Source organism: Procambarus clarkii, chromosome 65, assembly GCF_040958095.1.
Source record: "Procambarus clarkii isolate CNS0578487 chromosome 65, FALCON_Pclarkii_2.0, whole genome shotgun sequence".
In the NCBI taxonomy this organism is placed as follows: Eukaryota; Metazoa; Arthropoda; class Malacostraca; order Decapoda; family Cambaridae; genus Procambarus; species Procambarus clarkii.
Window position 1 is genome coordinate 9,130,993 of NC_091214.1, and position 23,014 is coordinate 9,154,006.

At 50.5% G+C, this 23,014-nt stretch overlaps 1 protein-coding gene across 4 annotated transcripts in view; it reads left to right on the plus strand.

Moving 5' to 3' along the window:
- ApepP (Aminopeptidase P) overlaps window positions 1-23,014 on the plus strand; it is a 334,482-nt gene that overhangs the window by 196,807 nt on the left and 114,661 nt on the right. The gene's annotated exons all lie outside the window — the stretch shown is intronic.

Genomic DNA, 23,014 nt, shown 5'->3' on the forward strand with positions numbered 1-23,014 from the left:
TTGGTATTGTGCTGGTTAGGGCGTCAAGGTGTTGCGCAGCCTGCCACCTAAGCGGCGGCCGGTTTCTGTTGCCTCTGGAGACGGTGTACTTTTGCGGGGTTTTTCTTTTGTTTTTCATTTTCTTGCCTGGTGGGGGTCTGCCTAAGGTGGTTATAGTTCCACTGGTAGTGTTTGGCGGCCCTCTGCTAGGCCCCCGTGCTTGTACATGTCTCAGGGGTTTTCAGTGCTATAATCTACCCTCTTGTTATGTTTGGGTTTCTTAACCGGTTAGCAACACCTTGCCCGGGCTTCCCGTAGTTGTTACCCTACGGGCCCTGGAAACCCCTGTCTGGGCTCGGGGGACCATTGAATGTGTCTTCCGGGTTCCAACCCGTCTTGAACGGGATCGTTGGTTGCTGTTCCCTTGTCTCCGGGTGACAGTCGCCATTTTTACCTCCGTCATGCTGCCTGTTGGGTCACTGACACCTTGACCCGGAGTCTTGCGAGTGATTCTCTGCTTGTTCTCCAGTACTCTCCTGATGTTATTACTGTTCAGAGTACAGGCGACATCCGTGTTGCAAGCTAGGTTAGGTTGCTGCAACATGCTAGGTTGGTTTCCCACTCGAATGCCCCGTTTGGTTAGGTGCTGCTCGCCCCTTTCTCTCCATGTTCCCGGCTCCGGACCGTCTGCGGGTTTCGGGGTCGGGGCGGGGTTCAGTTGCGGCAGAGACTCGGGCGGTTTTCGGGGGATGCCCCGTTCGGGTTGGGGACGGAGGTTTGAGCCTGTGCCTCCTGCCAAGGCTTCTGGGTCTTACCAGCGGCCCTTTCTTGTTGCCTTTCCCATGGGCTCTTGCTTTTCTTTAAGGGCGGAGGGCTTGGAGGACGGCTCTGCCCCGGGGCCTCTGTTGTTGGTTCCCGGGGCTGTGGGGGTTGCCTGCTAGCAGTTCTGGGGCGGTTTTGCCCCTTCAGGGGTTTTTCTGCTGTTGGGCGTCGTTTTTCGCCCTTCCAGTCTGCTAGCTTCCCACATTTGCTGGCGTGTATTTGTGTATTAAGCGTCAGTCACAGCCCCTGCTGGCGGCCATTTTCGTCTGCCGGTTTCCCGGCGTGGCCACCAGGGCGGCGTTGCGGTTTGTTTACATGCGTCTGGGTGTGCGAGCGAGCGTCTCTGGTGAGTTTTCAAAAAATTTGCAGGGTTTTTGTTCTCCTGTTGTCGTTTCTTTGTTTTTCTGGTGTTTTCTTGCCGTTGCCTGTTCCTCTGGGAACGTTTGGGTGTTGATTTTGGGTCTGAGCCTCTGGGTTTAGGCTCAGTGCCCCTGGCTGGTATGCTTGCTCCCACACCTTGCCCCTCGGTTTTCGGTCTGTTGGGACCGTTTTCCCAGGGCGTTCTGCTGGGGTCTGTGCTTTGCCTTTTAGTGGTGTTCTCCGCCGGCAAGTGTGGTGGTTTGGGCTCCCCCTGGTTCGATTCTGGGTTCCTTTGGGTTCCTTGGTTTCGTTCTGGAGGTTTCTTCCTCTTGGGCCCCCTTTTGTGGGTTCAGGGGACTTTGTTTCCTCGTGTGACCCGGTTCTGCCTTTTGGGGTTCCGGGGTCTTCCTGGCTAGCAGACTGAGCTTTTTGGGTCTTGGCACATGTTGTGGTTGTGCTGGGACTTTGTGGTTTTGCTGTCGAGGTGGGCCTTTTGATGCAGTTTTGTGCCTTCTTTGCCTGGCCGGCGTAGTGCTCTTTGCCACTAGTCGGCGGCTTGTGCTTTTACAATATATGTCCTCACCTAGTTGTGCTTGTGGGGGTTGAGCTCTGGCTCCTTGGTCCTGCCTCTCAACCGTCCGTCAACAGGTGTATCGGTTCCTGTGCCTCTTGGGCTCTGTCATGTCTACATGTGACATTGTATGGGGGTCAGCCTCGTTACTTGTGAGGAGTCGCCACATTACTTCTTAGTGCTTTCCCGTTCCCATTCTGACACTCAAAAAAAAAAAAAAAAAAAAAAACTTTAATTCTATCTGTGGCTCTTTTGGGTACTCAGTTTCCACCTGTGTCCCCTAGTGCGTGTGCCCCTTGTGTTACATAGCCTGTCCTTCTCAACCCTGTCGATTCCCTTGGGTATCTTGTATGTGGTGATCAGGTCTCCCCTCACTTCCTCTTCCAGTGAAGTGTGGTTTCATTCCCGTAGTCTCTCCTCCTGACTTCGGTAGTGTACTTTTTCTTTCTGAAGGGGTTCTGTTCCCTTCTCTGTTGACTGGGCGCTGGGGGAGCAGCTTGCTCTGTTGCCTCTCGCTTGGTCCCGCTGTTGGTGGGCGCTTTGGGTTGTCTTCCGGCCTCTGCTGGCGTCGGAGGACGGCTTCTCCCCCTTGGGGGGGGTTCAGAGCTGGCGGGGTGGGCTTCTTCCCTGCGCTTCGTCATTTCCTCTTCGTGGGTGCGTGGGGCGTGGTCGATCCGCCCCATCCTTCTGGGCTTCCCGTCTGCTCTTTGCAGTCATGAGCTTTTCCCGTCTGCTCTTTGCAGTCATGAGCTTTTCCAGTCTGCAGTTCTTCTGGACTACTTCCGTCTGCGCCCTGGATCCTCTGCCCTGCTCGGAGGACTGTTGTCTCCTGTTCGGATTCTGTTAGGGCCGGGTGCATGGATGGTGGACCTGGACCTCCAGGTCACTTCTTGGCACGTTCCTCTCCAGTTTTTCTGGGGCTAGCACGGTTGGTAATTACCTATGTGTACTTACCTAAGTGTAGTTACAGGATGAGAGCTACTCTCGTGGTGTCCCGTCTTCCCAGCACTCTTTGTCATATAATGCTTTGATTATAATTGTCATATTGTCATATAATGATTGTCATATGTCATAATATGTCTTAATGTGATTGTCATACAATGCTTTGGTGGTGGGGCTTCAGGTTTGCTGTTTTTATTGCATTCCCTATTTTGTGAAGGGCACTTTGTATACTCTTTGCATCTTTACCGGATCTTAGTGCCCTGTCTGCGTCTGAGATTCGGTGTCTGGCCTACCTCGATGACTGGCTGGAGTGGGCTCCCAGTCAGTCCGCTTGTCTGCTCGCCAGGGGATGGTTCTTTCCAGATCGCTGGGTTTGGTTTCCTGGTGATCTGGAGGTTTTACCTTCTGTTTCCGTCCCGGGTTCGGACCTGGGCCTTGTTTCCGGCTCTTGGGCCCTTCATTGTCTTCCCTCCAGAAGTGTTACTGCGGCTGTGGTCCCGCCTTTGGCTGTTCAGGAGGGGGGTCCCGGGTTGCTCAGCGGTTGCTTGGGCGGTTGTGCGGGAGTTTGCACTTCGGTGTGCTTGTCTGCCCGCGGAGTCGGGTTTGGCTCCGGCGTCGGTTGGTTCCTACGGAGACTCCACTTCCGCCTCTTGCATTCCTTGGGTTCCTCTGGGGATCTGGTGTTGGTGCTGCGTCACCAGCTTCCTCTTTGGGGTTTTCGGGGTTCCGTGCCTTGGCAGCTCCCCGAGCCTTCGCTCGATGTGTTCACGGACGGGTCGTCTCTCGGCTGGGGCTTTGTGACCAGTGCTCACCAGGTCGGCCGAGGTTGATGGAGTCTGTCTGTCCGTCGGGCTCACAGCCCGGTTCAGGTGTTCATGGCTGTCTGGTTTGCGCTTCGGAGGGTTTGGGTCACTAGGTACTCTACCATTCAGCTCTGTTTGGACTGTTCTCTGGTGGTTCTTGCCGGAACCACAGGGGGTTTGGTTAACCGTGTGGTTCGTGTCCGGGGTGTGTCCTGCGTCCTGGTGGACAGCTGTCTCGGTTCATTCCTCTTCGTGGGTTGGCCAGTCGTCGCCGATTCGTTTTGTTGGCTCTGTTGGGCTTATGGACTCCTGGCCATGGACGTCTTCGGGTCGGCGTGGTCTAGGCGTCGCCCGTTTTGTGGCGCCCTTCCCACCTGCGAGGACTTCACGGTGGAGGCTTTCGGCAGGCCTGGTCGAGGTGGGGGGTACCTGTACCTCTTCTCCCGGTCCAGCTGTTGCTTTGGGTTCTGGCTCGGTTGCAGCCCATTCCCACGAGAACAGTCCTTATGGTTCTACTGTGGCCGGCCCGGCCTTCTTTTCAGACGCTGCTTGATAGGTGTCCGTACCCGGGGCGTTTTTCCTGAGGCTTCGCCTCTTTCAGCAGGCCGAATCGGTCCTGTCCGTGACTGGTTCGGCCTTCTCTTTGGCTCTTCGCGTCTGGTATTTTGACGCAGGTATCGCCATCTCTATGGTGTTCAGGTGGCTTTGTTGACGGTGTCCCACCTGCGAGCTTCGTCTTGGAGACTGTATGACGTTTATTACGTTTTCTCGCGTTTTGTTTCCCCTCCGGCCTGCTCATGAGTCGCCTGAGCCATCCTGGTCCTTGTTCAGGGTGCCTTCTTCTCTTCCCCTCGGTTTGTGGTAGCCCCTTCGGTTTCAGTTTCCTCCTCTTTGGTACTGGTGGTAGCTTTATTGGTGTGCAGCCTTTCTCTGTCCTGGCGACGGTCGAGACGGCTGCTTTCCGGAGGGGGTTCTTGGGGTATTGGTACTTGTTTGGTTTGGCCGGGGGGTGCGTCCTGTGTTGTCCAGTTGTGCTTTTTGCTGTTGCCGGCGTACCGTGCCTGGGGATGCGCTGTGGTTGATCCGGTTCCTTCGTTCCCTGTTTTCAGGGCTTGGGTCTCCCGGGTCGTCCGCAGTGTTTTCCTTCTTCCTGCGGTCTGTCTTTGCGCCCGTGCTGTTCAGACGTTTGCAGCAATTGCTGCTGTGTTGGTGACGTCTCAGGCTCATTTCGGGCGCAGGGACTTGTGGGTCGCACAGGTTTTTGGCCGCCCATCCATATGTGCGTCTGTTCTTGGGCGTTCTTGTTGCCTTGGGTCGCAGGTTTGCGACCGGTTGTCTTGGCTTTGCGTTGCAGAGTTTGTGGCGGCCGCCTCCCGGGTTAGCCCTTTCTTTTCCTTCTCTTTGGGTATGAAGCTCCAGGGAGCCGTAGGGGCTCCCCACAGAAAACCAGCGTTGAATGTAATGAAACGCCATTTTCTGGGTGAGCCCCGGAGGCTCCCTGGAAACCCTCCCTCCCACCGGTCGGCGGTTTTTTCGCGTTGGTTGAAGCTTAGCTTCCGAACTGGAGCTTGGCAGCCGGCGCGGTAGGTCCGGGGCTCCCCCCTCCCCCTCCCGGGGTGGGGAGGGCTGCGCGGACGATCGGCGCGGCAGTAAAGTGTGATGTTTGCTTGTTTGCTTGTTTCCTTGGGATTGTAGGGAGTTTTCTACCTCTCTGTTCGGTTTTTGTTGTAGTTTCTTACCATGTGGGGTTTGTTTTGTTACGCCTACCTTTCTGGGTGCCTAACCCCGGTCGATGGCAGATAAGGAAAACCCCCAACCATATGGGGTTTTCCAGGGCCATTGCTCCCTGAAACCTCTCTGAAGGGGCCAGGTTCTGGCGCTGGTCCCTGGTAGGTCTGAACTCCTTAGCTAATGTCCCGGTCTAACATAACATACATTAGCCCGATAAGCTCCAGGGAGCCTCCGGGGCTCACCCAGAAAATGGCGTTTCATTACATTCAACGCTGGTTTTATTGACTGCACTCAGCATACCAGCTTAGTGGTTCGCTATGGTGAACATAAATGTAGATACTTATATATAACGTGTGTATAGAGGGTATAAACAGCAAGAGAAGGTTTGGAGCCGCCATTTTGGTGAGGGCGGTGGCGTCGTCTGCACGACACCACCGTGCAGACGACGGTGTTGTTTACTGGTTACCACGATGGTCTTTGGGCACCATACCAGTTTATTTGTACAAGTATGATGAATAAAACAGGTAGATATTTATATATAATGTGTGTATATAGCGTAATAACACCACACAGTATTGTTGGAGGAGAAATATTAGTGCGTCTGGCCTTGAGGGCGGCCGCCGATCAGCTGACTGTATGAGTAGCCACATGTTTGTGCCTTTACTCACCATACAAGCTTAGATGTACAGTTATGGTGAACAAAACATGTAGATACTTATATATAACGTCTGTATATAGTGAATTATAGCAAAAACATTATTGTGGGAGGAGAATGTGGGTGAGTCAGATGACTTGAGGGAGGGAGGGAGGGCGGGAGTGGCTGGCTGGTACATGGCGGTCACTCCTCGTTACTTTTTGACTCATAATAGCTACTTAGTGGTTCGTTATAGTGAACAAAACATGCAGATACTTATATATAACCTGTGCTTATAATGTAATAACCGACAAAGTATTTGTTCACTGATTGATGAACATAATTGAATCAACAATATGCACACCATATTTTTGAGTACAGCAATGATTCACTCATTTTATTATATAAATATATCAAACTACACACTATTGAATAATATTACAGCAAAAAAAGTATGAAAAATCAATCAGATACATTGAAATAATTTGGTAATTATCTCTTTGTGGCAACTCCGGCCTGACAGCTGGCGATCAACAGACCGCCTGGGATGCATACTGAGTCAGTGCCTATAATTTGCCAGACTTCCCCGCCCTATAGCGGGCAATATATGCCACTTACAATTTTTTTATTATTTTTCCCGTGATCAGTGAACACATATTAACAGGTTAAAAAGAAAAAATTATTTTTTTTTTCTCAAAATGATATGCGCCTGTGGGGATGACAGGATATTAACCATTAACATGCTCGGGGTCTAATATCCTGCCATCCCCACAGGCGCATGTCATTTTGAAAAAAAAAAAATTTTTTTTTTTTTGCTAATCTGTTAAGTTCTGTTCACTGATCATGGGAAAAATAAAAAAAAAATTCTATTGTACTTACTTTTGTTGCAATTGAGCCGGAAAGCTCTGTGATGACGTCACAATCTGCATGTTCGCTCGTGCAGTACACGCCCCAGAGGTGTTGCGCGCGGTCCTCAAACAGCCAGAGTTGCCACAAATATATTTTCGTGCTATTTATTTACAATGTCTAGGCGCATTTTATCCAATTTTTTTCACTAATTGTATTTCAAATACTGTTTGAACATATTTTGTATCAATAATTGTTGCATATTTGAGTATACACAGGCGCACACAAATGTTTTCAATTACGGCAATATAATGTCATTACAGTCTATTATATTGTATGTTCTGCTTATATTTGTATATATTTACACACAAGCACACGCTATCTGCTTATATGTTTACATATTTACACACTCGCACACGCTATACACACTTTGAAGCACACTTCGAAGTTTTCTAGACTGTGGTAGTCATTGAAGAAGTCGACAGCACATAATGGGATACCACACGTTTCACACCATGTTTGGACAAGCTTCTGTTTCTGGTCTCTTCGTGTCGTTGTTTTACACACCAAGCAATCACTTTGGGCTATTGTACGCTTCCCAGCTGGTGGCAAATACTTGAGTCTGTGTGCTAGGAAGCCGTCAGTGTGAGCGAGGCGTGGAGTACCAGCATGCTGCAACAGTGGGTTTATGATGGGCCGCTGAATACCTGGGACATCTTTTGCAAACTTTCCTAATAACTGTATTGCAGCATCAAATACAAAGTCACAGAAAGTGGGCTTACGTCCAGTTCTCACAAGGTACATGTTGAAACAGTTCAGCATGCTCATGTCCACAAGATGGAAGAACACTTTTTTCGTCCATCTACATGTCTTCCGCACACACTCTACAGTGCCAATCATCATGTCTGATTTATCAATCAACCGCATGTTGATATTATAGTCTAAAACACAGTCTGGCTTATATAGTGGTGCGTTTGTTTTATGGCTCACTTTCCCACTGTTCACCATTGTTCCATCATGAATTGTTGTCAACAAGTTCACCTCTCTTTTGTCTTTCCACCGAACTGACAATGTTATCACTTTTCCTTCTCTGACACTCACCAACTGCAATGTCGTTGTCAAACACAGGCATTTCCCTTCGTTGTGGCTTTACTGTACCAACCAATCCGGTTCTATTTTCTAGCAAGAACCGAGCTAGCAAGGGACTTGTATAGTAATTATCCGTGTATAAAATGTGTCCCTTGTTCATCCACGGAGCCATGATGGTCTTCACTACACTCCCCGAGAATCCATGTTCGTCATTACCGGGAATGTCTACATCACTAGCCGAGTACAGAATCATGTGTAACACGTATCCTGTCTCACAATCGCAAAGAACAAAAAATTTCAGGTCAAATCGGTTTCGTTTTGAGGGAATGTACTGTTTGAATGGAACACATCCCTTGAAAAGTACGAGAGATTCATCAACCACCAGCTTCTGTGCTGGTACGTAAAAATCTCTGAATTTTCCAATAACATCGTTCATGTAGTGCCTCACTCGCCACAGTCTATCATCAGGTGTTCGGTCCTGAACACTTCCAAAATGTAGACACCTGAGGAGTATCTGAAACCTGTCTCGTGACATATATTTCCCGAATAAAGGTGTTGGTATTGTCTTGCCCTTGCTCCAATAGTCACTTATTGCATGTTTGTGACAGTGCTTCATCAACAAACAGAGTGCCAAAAACACATACATTTCTGCAACTGTGGTATTTTTCCAACGCTGCAGTCGTGAAGATTCTGTGATTTCCCTCTCAATCAGGTAAGCAGCATGCAGGTTCGTTTGGTGTACAATGTATTCCATGAGTGGTTCATCATAGAATGCTGTAAAATATTCCATCTCAGCCATGTCCTCACCTTGATTAGGGAAAAGGTTTGTAATCCCTACATCTTTATCGTCAAAGTGAGGAATATTAGGAATAAAATCGTCACCATCACTCCACACAAGTACACCAGGCGTCCTGTGAGATGCAGAGGAAAGACGGCGAGGAAGCGATGCATACCGGCGACCAGGAGCTGAATACCGTCTGCGAGAAGCACGGCGGCTACGTGCACGTGAGGTGGGTGCACGTGAGGTGGGTGCACGTGAGGTGGGTGCACGTGAGGTGGGTGCATGTGAGGTGGGTGCACGTGAGGTGGGTGCACGTGAGGTGGGTGCACGTGAGGTGGACGCACATGAATACGAGGGTCTTGGTCCCTCATGTGGTGCCATGCGGTGGCGCTTGGCTGGGCAAGATGCTGCTGACGCGACAATTTCTCGCCCAGTTACACCACTGGTACCAGCCACAGGCTCAATAAAACTATGATCTGAGTCAATAAACCCAGAAAAGGAGTCACCTCCCTCTGACTCGTCACCCTCAAACAGAAAATATCCACAGGAACTGTGAGGTCGTGGTAGAATTGGGGTAGAAACTGGCCGAGGAGGCATGGGTGAGCATAGAGGCCTCGCCATGGCATGGCGAGCATTGTCACTCTCACTGCTGCTGCTACTATCACCCGACAACTGTGTATAATCCTCATCGTTGTCTGAATCATCAAACACACTTTCTTCACCTTCAGAGAATAATTCGTGGGCTATTTGCTCTGGGGTGAGGGATTGAGTGGTGCGTGCCCGTGAGGCGTTTGACCGTGCGCTCGCCATGGTGACTCTCGCTAAACTGAGGCCTCCCATGCCTTCGGTTCGTGAGCGGGAATTTTTTTCAAAATAGCCGCTGTTTACTAGAGCCCCTGGGCAGCGTATGGGACCCCCCCAGCTATACCGCGGGCCATTCAAATCGTGCGCGGTACCCATAATCGTCATATGACGTGAAGCGCAGTTGACTGGTAAAACGATTTACACTTCATATGACGTGATGCGCACTTTAAGGGTTAAGCCCCGAGCATGTTAAGGGTTAAACACCATATTATTTTCTGTAGGCCAAGAAAGACCTGATTGACATCTGATTGGAGGTTTGCCATGTCCTTTATGTTGTCTGCTCTCATAAAAATCCTAGTGTCATCTGCAAACAATGATACAGTACTATAGGTTGTTTCCTTGTCTATGTCCGATATGAGTATGACAAAAAGTATTGGAGCAAGCACAGTACCCTGTGAGACTGTGCTTGCCCTGCTTACCCTGAGCTCTTTACGGTTGATGGTCTGGATTTTATTTTGTTGACTATTACACATTGGGTTCTATTAGTCAGCAAAATGTAGATCCATCTGCCTATTTTTCCCGGTAATTCCTTTTGAACGCATTTTATGTGCAATAACACCATGGTCACATTTGTCAAAGGCTTTTGCGAAATCCATGTAAATTACACCCGCGTTTTGTTTGTCTTCCATGGCATCTAGTGCCATGTCATAGTCGTCCACCAACTGTCATAGGCAAGAACACCCTGTTCTGAAACCATGTTGTCCGGGGGTTATGGAGATGCTGTGATTCCATGTATTTTGTGATCTTACTTCTTAGCACTCTGTCAAAGATTTTTATGATGTGGGATGTTAGTGCTATCGGTCTGTAATTTTTTGCCTCTGCCTCATTTCTTCCTTTATGGAGTGGTGCTATCTCTGCTGTTTTTAATATGTCAGGGATAATGCCAGTATCTATGCTTTGTCTCCAAAGAATGTGAAAAGCCTGCGATAACAGGGCCTTTGCCTCAACCCACCCGAGGCGTGCATGCGCCCAGGCTTCCCGTAGCAATCAGCCTACGGGCCCTGGAAAACTCTGTTGGTGACCTATGGAACTTAACAGTTCCAGCCCACCTCATGCAGGTTTAAAGGTTGCTGTGTGCCCTTGATTCAGGGGTGACAGTCACCACTTTTCTCTCCATCATGCTGCCTTATGGGTCAACGACACCATTGACCTGGAGTTTTGCAAGTCTGTGGGTCTCAGGGTCGGGACGGGGTTTAGTCGGTGCTGAGATTCAGGCTGCTTCGGGGGCTGCCCTGTTCAGGTTGGGGATGGAGACATTCAAGCCTGCTCCTCTGGCCAAGGCTCCTGGGTCCTACCAGCAGCCCTTTCTTTACTGCCTTTTCCCTGAACTCTGCCTTTTCTTCAGGGGTTACCTTGAGGTTACCTTGAGGTGCTTCCGGGGTTTAGCGTTCCCGCGGCCTGGTCGTCGACCAGGCCTCCTGGTTGCTGGACTGATCAACCAGGCTGTTGGACGCGGCTGCTCGCAGCCTGACGTATGAGTCACAGCCTGGTTGATCAGGTATCCTTTGGAGGTGTTTATCCAGTTCTCTGTTGAACACTGTGAGGGGTTTGCCAGTTATGCCCCTTATGTGTAGCGGAAGCGTGTTGAACAGTCTCGGGCCTCTGATGTTGATAGAGCTCTCTCTCAGAGTACCTGTTGCACCTTTGCTTTTCAACGGGGAAGTGGTTTAGGGACGGGGAGGGGAGGAGTTTATGGAGTTGAGGATGGTTATGCCCTGGGGCTTCTGTAGCAGGTTCCTGGGGCTGTGGGGAAAAGCCCGCTAACAGTTTTTGGGCTGTTTGCTTCTGACGGGGTTTTCTACCTTCTGGGCAGGTTTATATTTTTTTCGTCCCTCGCGTATTCTTTATTATCCCACATTTGCTGGCGTGTTCTTGGATCTCGTGTCAGCCGCGTCTCCTTTTGTTATGGTGACCATTTTCTTTTCTGCTGGTCGCTTCCCCGCCTGGCTGCCAGGACAGCGCTGTGGTTTGTTTACATGTGCCTGGGAGTGTGCGCTTGCGTTTTGGGGTCGTTTTTTCACCACCTTCGAAGTTATATCCACTCATTGCCATTTCCTTGTTTTGTTCTTTCTTCTAGGGCATTCTACCCTTCTGTTCCTCTGGTAATGCTCTGGTGTTGGTTTTTCACCCAGTTTTGTGCTTTCTGTCTGGATTTTGGTCTGGGCCCTGGGGTTTAGTCCCAGTGTCCCTGGCCGTTTGCTTTGCTTGCTCTCACGCCTTCTGTCTCTCGGTTTTCAGTCCATTTCTGGCTGTTTCACTGGGTGTTCAGTCTGGGTGATGTGTTTTGCCCTTCCTTTGTGTGGTGCGTTTCTGACAGCAAATGTGGGTGTTTGGCCTCAGGTTCCTTTGAGCTCTTCAGTTTCATTCCAGAGGTTTTCTTCCTCTCGGGTCCCCTTTGGGGGTTCTGGAGGCCCTTGGTTACCTCCTGTGTGCCCTGGTTCTGCCTCCTCTGTGGTTTCAGGGTCTTCCTGGCTTGCAGTTTGCTGGTCTTGGCTCATGTTTTGTTATGGTGCCGGGGCTTTGGTTTTTGTTGTCAAGGTGGGCCTTTGGTGCAGCTTTTGTGCTGGTGCCTCCTGGTGCCTCCTGGTGCCTCCTGGTGCCTCCTGGTGCTTCCTGGTGCCTTCTTCATCTGGACGGTGCGGTGCTACTTCTGCGCGCCAGTCAGCTTCTTGTCTTTTTTTTTTTTTGTTCTTTTCTTTAAATTGTTTTTTTCTGGGGGAGCCCCTATGGCTCCCTGGAGTTATCCATGGCTGGTATGGATACCCTAACTATTTTGCATCAGTCGATGTGGGTGGAGTTCTAGCCTACCGGGGACCACGAGCCAGAACCTGGCCCCCCTCACAGAGGCACGGGGAGCAGTGGCCCATAGAAATGCACATGTGATTTGGAGCATTCTACATCTGCCATCAACCGGGACAGGCACCCAGAAAGGTAGAGCCACAAAACCAACCCCCATCCTGGTTAACAACGAAAATCGTCAAACGAGTGGACAGAAATCTCCAAAAGAAAAATGAGCAAACAAGCATGACGTCACACGAGCCATGTTGCATGTCTGCACAGCTCCCCCCCCTCCCCAGGAGGGGGAAGGGGGAGCCCCAAACCCTCGCGCCGGCGATCCTCGCCTCAGTTCCTCAGCTGATGGGATTGTGCATAGTCGTGTGGCTCCAGCTCCAGTCTTCTCTCAGAGCTATTCCTTGTTTTTCAGTGCTTCTCTTACGGTAGTCGTGTGAGCTGGAAGTATTATTCTCAGGTACTCAGGCCGCATGTGCTTAGGGTCTCCTTCCCTGAGTGCCTTGTAAGTACTGCTCTTGAGGCTTGGGGTTCTCTTCCACAAGTCGCCTTTGGGTCTACCTCTGTTGGCCTTTCGCTGCTTGGCGTAGGGCCACCCTGAGTGTTTGGGGGTTTTCCTTCCTTGTTTTTCTTAGGGTAAGTGGTAGTTATCACACTGGTGGGGCGCATAGCTAGTTTTCACCTATAACGGCGGCCGGCTCTGTTCCCTCTGGGTATGTTGTCCACTTCAGTGGTTTTTCTTTTCTTTTTCTTTTTGCCTGGTGGGGGGTCTGCCTTGTGTTCTCCCACCCTCCTTATATTAGGGTCGTTTTGTGTGGTGGCACCCCCTGCTTCGCCCTCGTGAGTGGACACGTCCCGTGGGTTCAGCTTTTAGCAGTTTGCTTGGTAGTTCTGGGTGCCAGTTAGCAGTGCCCTGCCTTGGATAACCCTTAACAGACCCAGTCTAGGGGCCCTGGAAAACCCTGCGGGGACACTCGGGTCCATTGGAGGAGACCCTTGCGTCCCCTCTTGCTTTGTGTGAGTTTGAGAGGAGTCTCTGTCCCCTTATCTCAGGGTGACATGCACCTTTTTGCCTCCGTCATGTTGCCTGTTGGGTCTGTGACACATTCGACCCTGAGTCCTGCGAGGTGTGTTGCTTGTTCATGACTCAATTCACCCAGTCTGATGATGATTTGCTTCAGGTACAGGCAGTTCGCGCGTTGCAGGGTAGGTTTAGGTTGTTGTAACGCACTTGGGTTGTCGCTTCCCCGGACGCCCCGAGGCTGCCACGCTTTGTCTATAGGGATTTGGACTTGGGGGTGTTGGTTGCTTTGGCCTTGGTTCCATCCGTGCCCCCTCGTTCTTCCCCTTCGGTGGTTCATTTGGTTCCTCCTCCCCCTGCTTCCTAAGCATCTGAGGGGTTTGGGTTTAGAGGTTTCTGAGACTTGGGCAGTTTCGGGGGTTGCCCCATCCGGGGTGGTTGTGGAGGCATTAGTGTCTGTCCCTCCTGCCGATGCTCTGGGGTCTGACCAGTGGGCCCCTTCCCTTCTGGCTCTTTTGGCTGCCCTGGCTTTTTCTTGTGAGGCCGGGGCTTTGGAGGACGATTCGGCCCCGGGGCCTGGTGTTGAGGTTCTCGGGGTTGGGGAGGAGCTGAATTGGGGGCCTTGGGCTCCATTGGACCCCGCCTGGATTTTCTGTCCTTCAGAGCGGGGCTTACTGTTGCAGGGCGTGGGGTTTTCTTTTCCCCTTTGCATATGATTTGGACTTGGGTTCTGCTGCTCCCCGGGCTCAGTTTCGTGTCCCTGTGAATTCTTCAGTTGCGTCTTTCCGAAGGTTTTCGGCTTCCCGCATCTCTCCGCCTGAGGTGCGGTCGGCTATCGTGGCTTAGCTCCTGCGTGACCCGGAGTATGTCTCCATAATGGATCCTTCTTCGTTCAGGTTTGGATCGTCGTGTCCTTACTGGGTGCGTTATGAGATTCCAGGGTCATCCTGGCTTGCAGACTGCCCCTTGTTTTCGTTGGATGCTTGGGACTCGTTCTGTCGGACCCGCACATTTGAGTGGCGCGAAGCGTTGACAGTGGTCCAGGTTTACCTGGGGGCAATTTTGAGCATCTTAATGAGTGTCTTCGCTCCTGCCCTTTTGTGGAATGTTGGTGTGGTACAGCTCCATGTGCAGGTTCCTTCCCTGTCGCCTGCTCTTGTGGCGGAGGATTTGCGCGCTCGTGGCTTTTTGGCTTCGGTCCTGCATTTCTTTTCCCTCCTGGAGCTGCCTTCAGATTGGCTTGCGGAGGATGTGGTGACGCTTGGGGCCGTTCCTGGGGTCTGGCGCTTTGGTCTCGGCTGCTCGGGCATCGTCTGCCATGTTGAAGCTGTTTGCGTCGATCCTGCGGGAGGCGTTGCTGCTGTTTTTCGCTGCGCGTTTCGTATGTTGACAGGCAGTCATTGCTTCCTCTTTGGAATCCACTTGAGCCCTGGTTCTTAGGTTGTCTTCTCCGTTTTGTCCTCTGCTTTTTGAAGCTTCTGTAGTTGAGCGTTATATTCAGGCGGCTTCTTCCACCTGCCACTCTATGTCTGAGTTGTTGGTGCTCCGGGAGAACCGGGTGGGGTTCCTTCCCAGTGGGGTCATGCCAGGGCTCGCGGTTCCATTCATCGGGATAGGCCACAGGTGTTGGTTTCGGCGCCGGTGCCGCCTGCGACTGGTCGGTGCGGTGTTCACTCTGCGTGCAGGTCGGGTTCTCGTAAGGGTCAGCGGCCCTTTCGCAGTTCACCCCATTGACGGGGCAGTGGGTTCGGGGTTCGGGGTTGATGGGGTACGCTTCATTTCCTTCGCTCTGTCGAGTCATCTTGGAATGGGTGCGCTTGGGCGTAGTCGAAACGACGATGTCCCTTAGGTGGGTTTCCTGCCCGTTTCCAGTAACGAAACGGGAGTGTGCGGATCTGCGGTTCATTCTGGACTTATCCCATCTGAACCCTTGGAATTCTTGCCCCTCGTTTCGGATGACCACTCTGTCCCAGGTCCGACTTCTGTTGGAGCCGGGCGCTTGGATGGTGTCCCTGGACCTCAAGGACGTGTATTGGCATATCCCTATTCATCTAGGGTTCCTAGACTGGCTCGGTTTTATTGTGGGTCATCAGTGCTACCGTTTTCATAGTCTCCCTTTCGGGTTGAATCTGGCACCTCGCATGTTCACACGCCTTATCTGGGTCGTGGTGGCCCGTCCGCGTCTGTTAGGTGTTCGGGTGTTGGCTTACCTTAACGACTGGCTGGTTTGGGCTCCCAATCGGTCCACGTGTCTGCTCGCCAGGGATTTGGTGCTTTTCCAGCTCACCGGGTTCGGGTTCCTGGTGAACTGCCGGAAGTCCCGTCTGGTTCCCTCCCAGGTTCGGACCGCTTCCTTGTTTCTTCCTCCGGCGTTTTTCCTTCAGCTGTGGTCTCGCCTGTGCCTGTTTCTGGGAGGTTCCCAGGTCACCCGGTGGTTGCTCGAGGGTCTGTGTGGGAGCCTGAACTTCGCGATGTTGGTCTACCCGCCAGGTCGGGTTAGGCTTCGTTGGCTGTTCTCGTTCCTTCGGGGACGTCCCTTCCGCCTCTCTAGCAATCTCTTGGTTTGCCCCCTCAACTCCCTGGGGGCTTTGTGTCAGTTGCTGCGTTGCCGGCTTCCTCTTCGGGTTTTTCGGTGTTCGGTGCCTTGGCGCTTTCCCGAGCCCTCACTCGATGTGTTCACGGACACATCGTCTCTCAGCTGGGGCTTTGTGACCAGTGCTCATCAGGCTGGCCAGGGGCGGTGGGGTCCGTCCTTCCGTCGGGTCCACAGCATGATGCAGGAATTCGCAGCGGTGTGGTTTGCGCTTCGAAGGGTTCAGGTCGCTCACGGATCGACGATCCGGCTCCATTCAGACTGCTCTACGGTGGTTCATTGCATGAACCGCAGGGGTTCGATGTGGTCCTTAGCTCTTTAGGCCTGGTCGCTTCGGTTGGCTCATCTGCTGAGTTCTCGGGGTTTGGCTCTCCTGGCAGTTCATGTCCAATGTCTTGGCAGACGGCCTGTCCAAGTTTGTTCCCCTGTTCACGGAATAGACGGTCGACGCCGACTCCTTCAGTTGGCTCTTCCGGACATTCGGATGCCAGGAGGTGGACCTCTTTGCGTCGGCATGGTCGAGGCGTCTTCCAGTTTACGTGGCGCCCGTCTCCAACTGTGAGGCTGTCGGGATCGACGCCTTTCGGCAGGACTGGTCGAGGTGGGGGTTCCTGTACCTCTTTCCCCTGGTTCAGCTGTTGCTTCAGGTCCTGGCTCGCTTGGAGACTTACCAAGGGTGAGTAATCCACTTGGCCCCATGGTAACCGGCCCACCCATGGTTTCAGGCGCTGCTTGACCGGTGTCCGAACCCTGAGGTTTTTCCGTGTCTCCACCTCTTTCAGGAGATCGGCCCTGTCCGGTACGAGGCTGGTTCGCACTTCTTTGTGAGTCTTCGCGTTTGGTGTTTTTGACTTGTGTTCATCACCATCTCTATGGTGATCAGGTGGCTTTCTTGTTGGTTTCCCACCAGTGGGCTTCCTCTTGGCGACAGTATGAAGCTTCCTGGCGGTCCTTCCAGTTCCCTTCGTCGTTGCTCTTCGCTTTCGGTTCAAGTGGTCTTGTCCTTTTTCTCTTGGTTAACCCAGGACCGTCATCTTATGCCTAATATTGTCGCCTCGTATTGTGCAGCGCTGGCGGAGCCAGTGCAGCTTGCTATTGATATCGATGTTACTTCTGTGTCGTTTCGCAAGCTGTCTCGTGCGTTGTTTCACCTCCGGCCTGCTCATGCGCCGCCTGAGCCGTCCTGGTCCTTGGACAGAGTGCTCTCCTATCTTTCTTCTCCTCGGTTTGTTGTGACCTCTTCGGTTCAGGATTGCTTTGCTAAGGCTCTTTTTCTGTACTCACCGAATTGTGCTTGCGGGGGTTGAGCTCTGGCTCTTTGGTCCCGCTTCTCAACCATCAATCAACAGGTGTACAGGTTCCTGAGCCTATTGTGCTCTATCATATCTACACTTGAAACTATGTATGGAGTCAGCCTCCACCACATCACTTACTAATGCATTCCATTTGTCAACCACTCTGTTGGCATTGGCCTCTGGGGGGTCGTGTTGCGGAGCTTCATGCTCTGCTCAGGCATGGAGGTTTTTGCTCCTTTGGTCGTGGTCGTTGGTATGTTCGTCTGCAGCCATTTCCCTCTTTTCTGGAGAAGAATGAGACTGCTGCTTTCTGGAGGGGTCTTTGGGTTGTTGATGCTTGGTTTGTCAGGCCGGGGGTTCACCATGTGTTGTGTTCGATTGCGGCCCTCCGCTGTTATCGGTGCGCCACGGCTTCTGTGTCCGGGGATGCGCTTTAGCTTGATCCAGTTTCCCTTCTTCCCTGTTCGTGGGTTCGTGTCTCTCAGGTTGTCCGCAGAGTTATTAAATCCAGCCAGCCTACGGTCTATCCCTGCGCCCATGACGTTCATAAGTTTGCTGGTCTTGCTGCTGTCTTTGGCAATATGTCTTGGGCTGACATTCAGGCGCGGGGTTTTTGGCATTCAAACAGGGGTCCTAGCTGCTCGCTATCTTGTGAATGTTCCTGGGCCCACTCGGGCTTGTGTTGCTTTGGGTCGGCAGTTGCAGCCCGTTGTCTCGACTTCGAGTTGATTAGTGGAGCACCGACCGCCTCCCGGGTAAGTCCCCTTTTTCTTTTGTAGTCTTTGGTGAAGTAGCTCCAGGGAGTCATAGGGGCTCTGGGGAGCTGTAGAGGTTCCCCCCAGACAACCAGCGTTGAATGTAATGAAACCCTATTATCTGGGTGAGTCCCGGAGGCTCCCCGGCAACCCTCCCCTCCCTCCGGTCGGCATTTTTTTTTTTTATTTTTTTTTCAGTTTTTTATATCCAGCCTCAGAACTGGAGCGAGAATTGCCGGCGCGAGGGTCTGGGGCTCCCCCTTCCCCCTCCCGGGGAGGGGGGAGCTGTGCAGACATACGGCGCGGCTCGTGTGACGTCATGCTTGTTTGCTCGTTTTTTTGGGGGGGGGGAGCTCTGTCCACTTGTTTGACGATTTTCATTGTTAACCAGAATAGGGGTTTGTTTTGTGGCGCTTACCTTTCAGGGTGCCTGTACTGGTCGATGGTAGATATAGAATGCTCCAAATCACATGTGCATTTCTATGGGCCTTTGCTCCTTGTACCTCTGTGAGGGGGGCCAGGTTCTGGCTCGTGGTTCCTGGTAGGCTAGAACTCCACTCACATCGACCGATGCAAAATAGTTAGGGTATCCAAACCAGCCATGTTATGTTAGCCTGTGGCAACTCGGGAGAAGTATGATTAGAAATAATACATTTTGATATATAAATTTATGGATAGAGGAGGAGAGAGTGGTTGCATGGAGTGCATGTTAGGTTGGCAATGCCTGGAATAAGGTACTTAACATATATTCCCAGAGGAATTGTTTTAATATTTGTTTTTAATTTTTTATTCTGTCTTACATCCACAGTTTTGTTGAATTTGAAGTCTCAAGCTTGTGTTACTGGGCTTCTGTTCAGTTTTGTGATAGACATATTGTGTATTTTGTTCTCTTGTCCATCTGTTAAAGTGCTCATTTAAATGAGAACTTGTACATGAATTGCACTTCTTGAAATTGAAAGTTGTACCTTATTAATGACTGTAGTTTATTATTTTATCAAATACACATAATTATTTCATGGTGAGCATATATAGAGTAAATATTCAACTTAATTTGCAGGGCTTGTACAGCAGCCCTCCTGTCAAATATGTATTGTAGCAGCATGTTGTGAAGCTCTGTATTATGAATAGGTATGATAAACACAAGTTTGTTCTTGAAGGAAATTGGATATTGATCCTAAGAAAGTAAATAAGTCTTGTAGTTCACAAGAAGATGAGGAAGTAAGTGTAAGACATTTTGTTGTTCTGTATATGTTCATTAGGCAACACTTGCAAATATTAATATTTTGTGGAAACAAATATTGCAAATCACTGTGAGATGCATCTTGAAAGTTTTTGCGAGTGTATGATGTTGGGTGTGTAGATTTGCTCCTAATGTTGTTCGAGTCGAGTCTCTGATGTCGAGGCACGAGAGAAAAACCAAAGTAATTAGGTGGGCAAGCTGCTGTTTTATTCCAAACAGCTCCTCTTAGGTTAGGTTTACTTGTCCTGAGTTGAAGAAGACGAGAGAAGATGGGCTTTAAAAAATATAGTATATATATAAAGAGAAATTGCTGACTATGTCACCAATGTTGATGCTGTAATCTCATACATACCTTGTTTAGAACTTAGTAGTGCTTTAGGTCACATCCAATACTGATAGAAGAAAGCTGAGGTTCTGATTGTCTTGACTTGTCAGGTGTAGACGGCAATAGAAGTAATCTAATGATATCAAAAGAGGCAGAACAAAGGTCCTTAGCAGATTGTATCATTTATGGGTGTTGACATGTTCTCATCTCCACACTCCTCCTCCCTTGTTGTTCTCGTGCTAATGGCGGCAGCAGGGTTAATGCAATTTGAAACTTTACGAATTTGTGGATTTTTCACAGATGTTCTCTAGAAGTAAGAATAAGGAATATTTAAGCCTTATGGAAAATCCTCAAAATGGTGAAGGAGGACTAATTACCACACAATGATGTATATGTGTTGATATTTAATTTAAAGTGATAAATGGCTGGCCGGTGACCAAACTCTCACAAGTCAAGCCTGGCCTCAGGCTGGGCTTGGGGAGTAGAACAACTCCCAGAACCCCATCCAGCAGGTATCCAGCAGGTATCATGGATAGCTTCGGGGAGCCTCCGGGACTCGCCCAGAAAATGGCGTTTCATTACATTCAACACTGGTTTTTTCTCTTTTTTGCTTTTTCAACAGCCAGTTCTTTCGCTGTAAACAGAGCGATGAGGGAAGTGGAGCTCGCTCGGTTTGCTCGCACTTGGTCCCACGATTCGCTCGTGTGACGTCATGCTTGTTTGCTCGTTTTTTTTGGGTGGGGAGCTCTGTCCACTTGTTTGACGATTTTCATTGTTAACCAGAATAGGGGTTTGTTTTGTGGCGCTTACCTTTCAGGGTGCCTGTACCGGTCGATGGTAGATATAGAATGCTCCAAATCACATGTGCATTTCTATGGGCCTTTGCTCCTTGTACCTCTGTGAGGGGGGCCAGGTTCTGGCTCGTGGTTCCTGGTAGGCTAGAACTCCACTCACATCGACCGATGCAAAATAGTTAGGGGTATCCATACCAGCCATGGATAGCTTCGGGGAGCCTCTGGGACTCACCCAGAAAATGGCGTTTCATTACATTCAACACTGGTTTTTTCTCTTTTTTGCTTTTTCAACAGCCAGTTCTTTCGCTGTAAACAGAGCGATGAGGGAAGTGGAGCTCGCTCGGTTTGCTCGCACTTGGTCCCACGATTCGATCCGGCATTTCAATCGGGTCGTGTGGCCTGTGGTGGCATTGGCCGGCTCCTTCCCCTTCGGGAAGGTTCGGTGCTGGTAGGGCTGGCTGCTTCTCCTGCACTTTGTCAGGTTATCTTGGAGTGGGTGCGCTTGGGCGTGATCGATACGACCCAATACAATCAGGTTGCTTCGTTGGTGTCCCACCTGCGTGCTTTGTCTTGGTGGCGGTATCTGATTTTGCTGGCTGTCTTTACTTTTCTCTTTGTCTCTTCGAAGGTATCCTGCATTTTTATTAATGTGGTCTTGTTCTTCTCTCGTATAGGTTTGGGACCGTCGTCTTGACACATAATGTCGCCTTGTATCGTGCAGCATTGGCAGAGCCGCTGCAGCTTGTTTTTGGTATTGATGTTACTTCTGCACCATTTTGCAAGCAGTCTCGGGTATTTTCACCTCCGGCGTGCTCATGCGCCACCTGAGCCATCCTAATCTTTGGACAAGGTGCTCTCGTATTGTTTTTCTAAGGCTCTTTTCTTGTTGGCATTGGCCTCTGGGGGTCGGGTCGGGAGCTTCATGCTCTCCTCCGGTGCGTTGGTTTTTGCTCTTTTGGTCCTGGTGTTTGGTTTGTTCGGTTGCAGGCGTCTCCTTCTTTTCTGGTGAAGAATGAGACTGCTGCTTTCCAGAGGGACCATTGGGTTGTTGATGCTTAGTTGATCAGGCAGGGGGTTCATCATGTGTTGTATCCGGTTGTGGCGCTCCGCTGTTCTTTGCACGCCACAGCTTTGGTAGCCAGGGACACACTTTGGGCTGATCCGGTTTCCCTTCTTCCCTGTTCCTGGGTTTGGGTCTCTCAGGTTGTCTGCAGGGTTATTCAGTCCAGCCAGCCTGCGGTCTGTCCTACTTGCCCATGACGTTCATAAGTTTGCTGCTTGCCGTCTTCGGTAACATGTCTTGGGCTGACATTCAGGCACGGGGTTTTTGATGGTCGAACAGGGTCCTGGCTGCACGCTACCTTGTGAATATTCCTGGGCCTCATCGGGCCTTTGTCACTTTGGGTAGGCAGTTGAAGCCTGTTGTCCCTGCTTCGAGTTGAGATGTGAGCACCGGCCGCCTCCTGGGTATGTCCCCCTAGTTTTTGTCTTTGGTGGAGTAGCTCCGGGGAGCTGAAGGGGCTCCCCCACAAAACCAGCGTTGAATGTAATGAAACCCCATTTTCTGGGCGAGTCTCGGAGGCTTCCCTGTTACCCCCTCCCCCCCCAACCCTAGTAGCCGGTTTTTTGCATGTTTTGACATCCAGCCTAAGAACTTATGGTTGGATCGTTGGTGCAGTGGGTCCTTCTCCCTCCCAGGGAGGGGGGAGCTGCACAGACAGGCGGCATAGCTTGTGTAATTACCTAAGTGTAGTTACAGGATGAGAGCTACGCTCGTGGTGTCCAGTCTTCCCAGAACTCTTTGCCATATAACGCTTTGAAACTACTGACGGTCTTGGCCTCCACCACCTTCTCACCTAACTTGTTCCAACCGTCTACCACTCTGTTTGCAAAAGTGAATTTTCTTATATTTCTTCAGCATCTGTGTTTAACTAGTTTAAATCTATGACCTCTTGTTCTTAAAGTTCCAGGTCTCAGGAAATCTTCCCTATTGATTTTATCAATTCCTGTTACTATTGTGTGACGTCATGCTTTATTGCTCGTTTTCATTTGGGAAGTTCTGTCCACTCATTTGACTATTTTTGTTGTTGTAACAAGAATAGGGGTTTGTTTTGAGGTGCTTACCTTTCTGGGTGCCTGTCCCGGTCAATGGCAGATATAGATGGCTCCAAATCATGTGCACTACAGCTCTCATCCTTTAACTACACTTAGGTAATTACACTTAGGTAATTACTTCTATAGGCTATTGCTCCTCGTGCCTCTCTGAGAGAGCCAGGTTGTGGCTCATAGGCCTGGAACTCCATCCACACTGACTGATGCCAAAAATTAGGGATATACATATCAGCCTGGATAGCTCTGGAGAGCCTCCGGGCCTTGCCCAGAAAATGTCATTTCATTACATTCAACGCTGGTTTTTTGTTGGCCTCTGTTTCTCGGGTTGGGGAGCTTCATGCTCTTCTCCGGCGCTGTAGTTTTTTATTTTTTGGTCCTGGTGGTCATTTGTTTGCTTGTAGCCATCCTCTTTTTATCTAGGAAGGACAAGACGGCTGGTTTCCAGAGAGGTCCTTTACACTACTACATGCGGGCCACTGGTTTTATGTTGGTGTACGCTCTTTAGGTTGATGTGGTTTCCCTGGTTCCCTGTTTCAGGGCATATCTTTCTCAGGTTGCCTGCAGTGTCATTCTATTTAGCTAACCTGCGGTCTACCCTTGCACTTGTGATTTGCACTGGTATGCAACTCTTTTTGGCAATTTTTGGTGGTATGTCTTGGGTTGATAT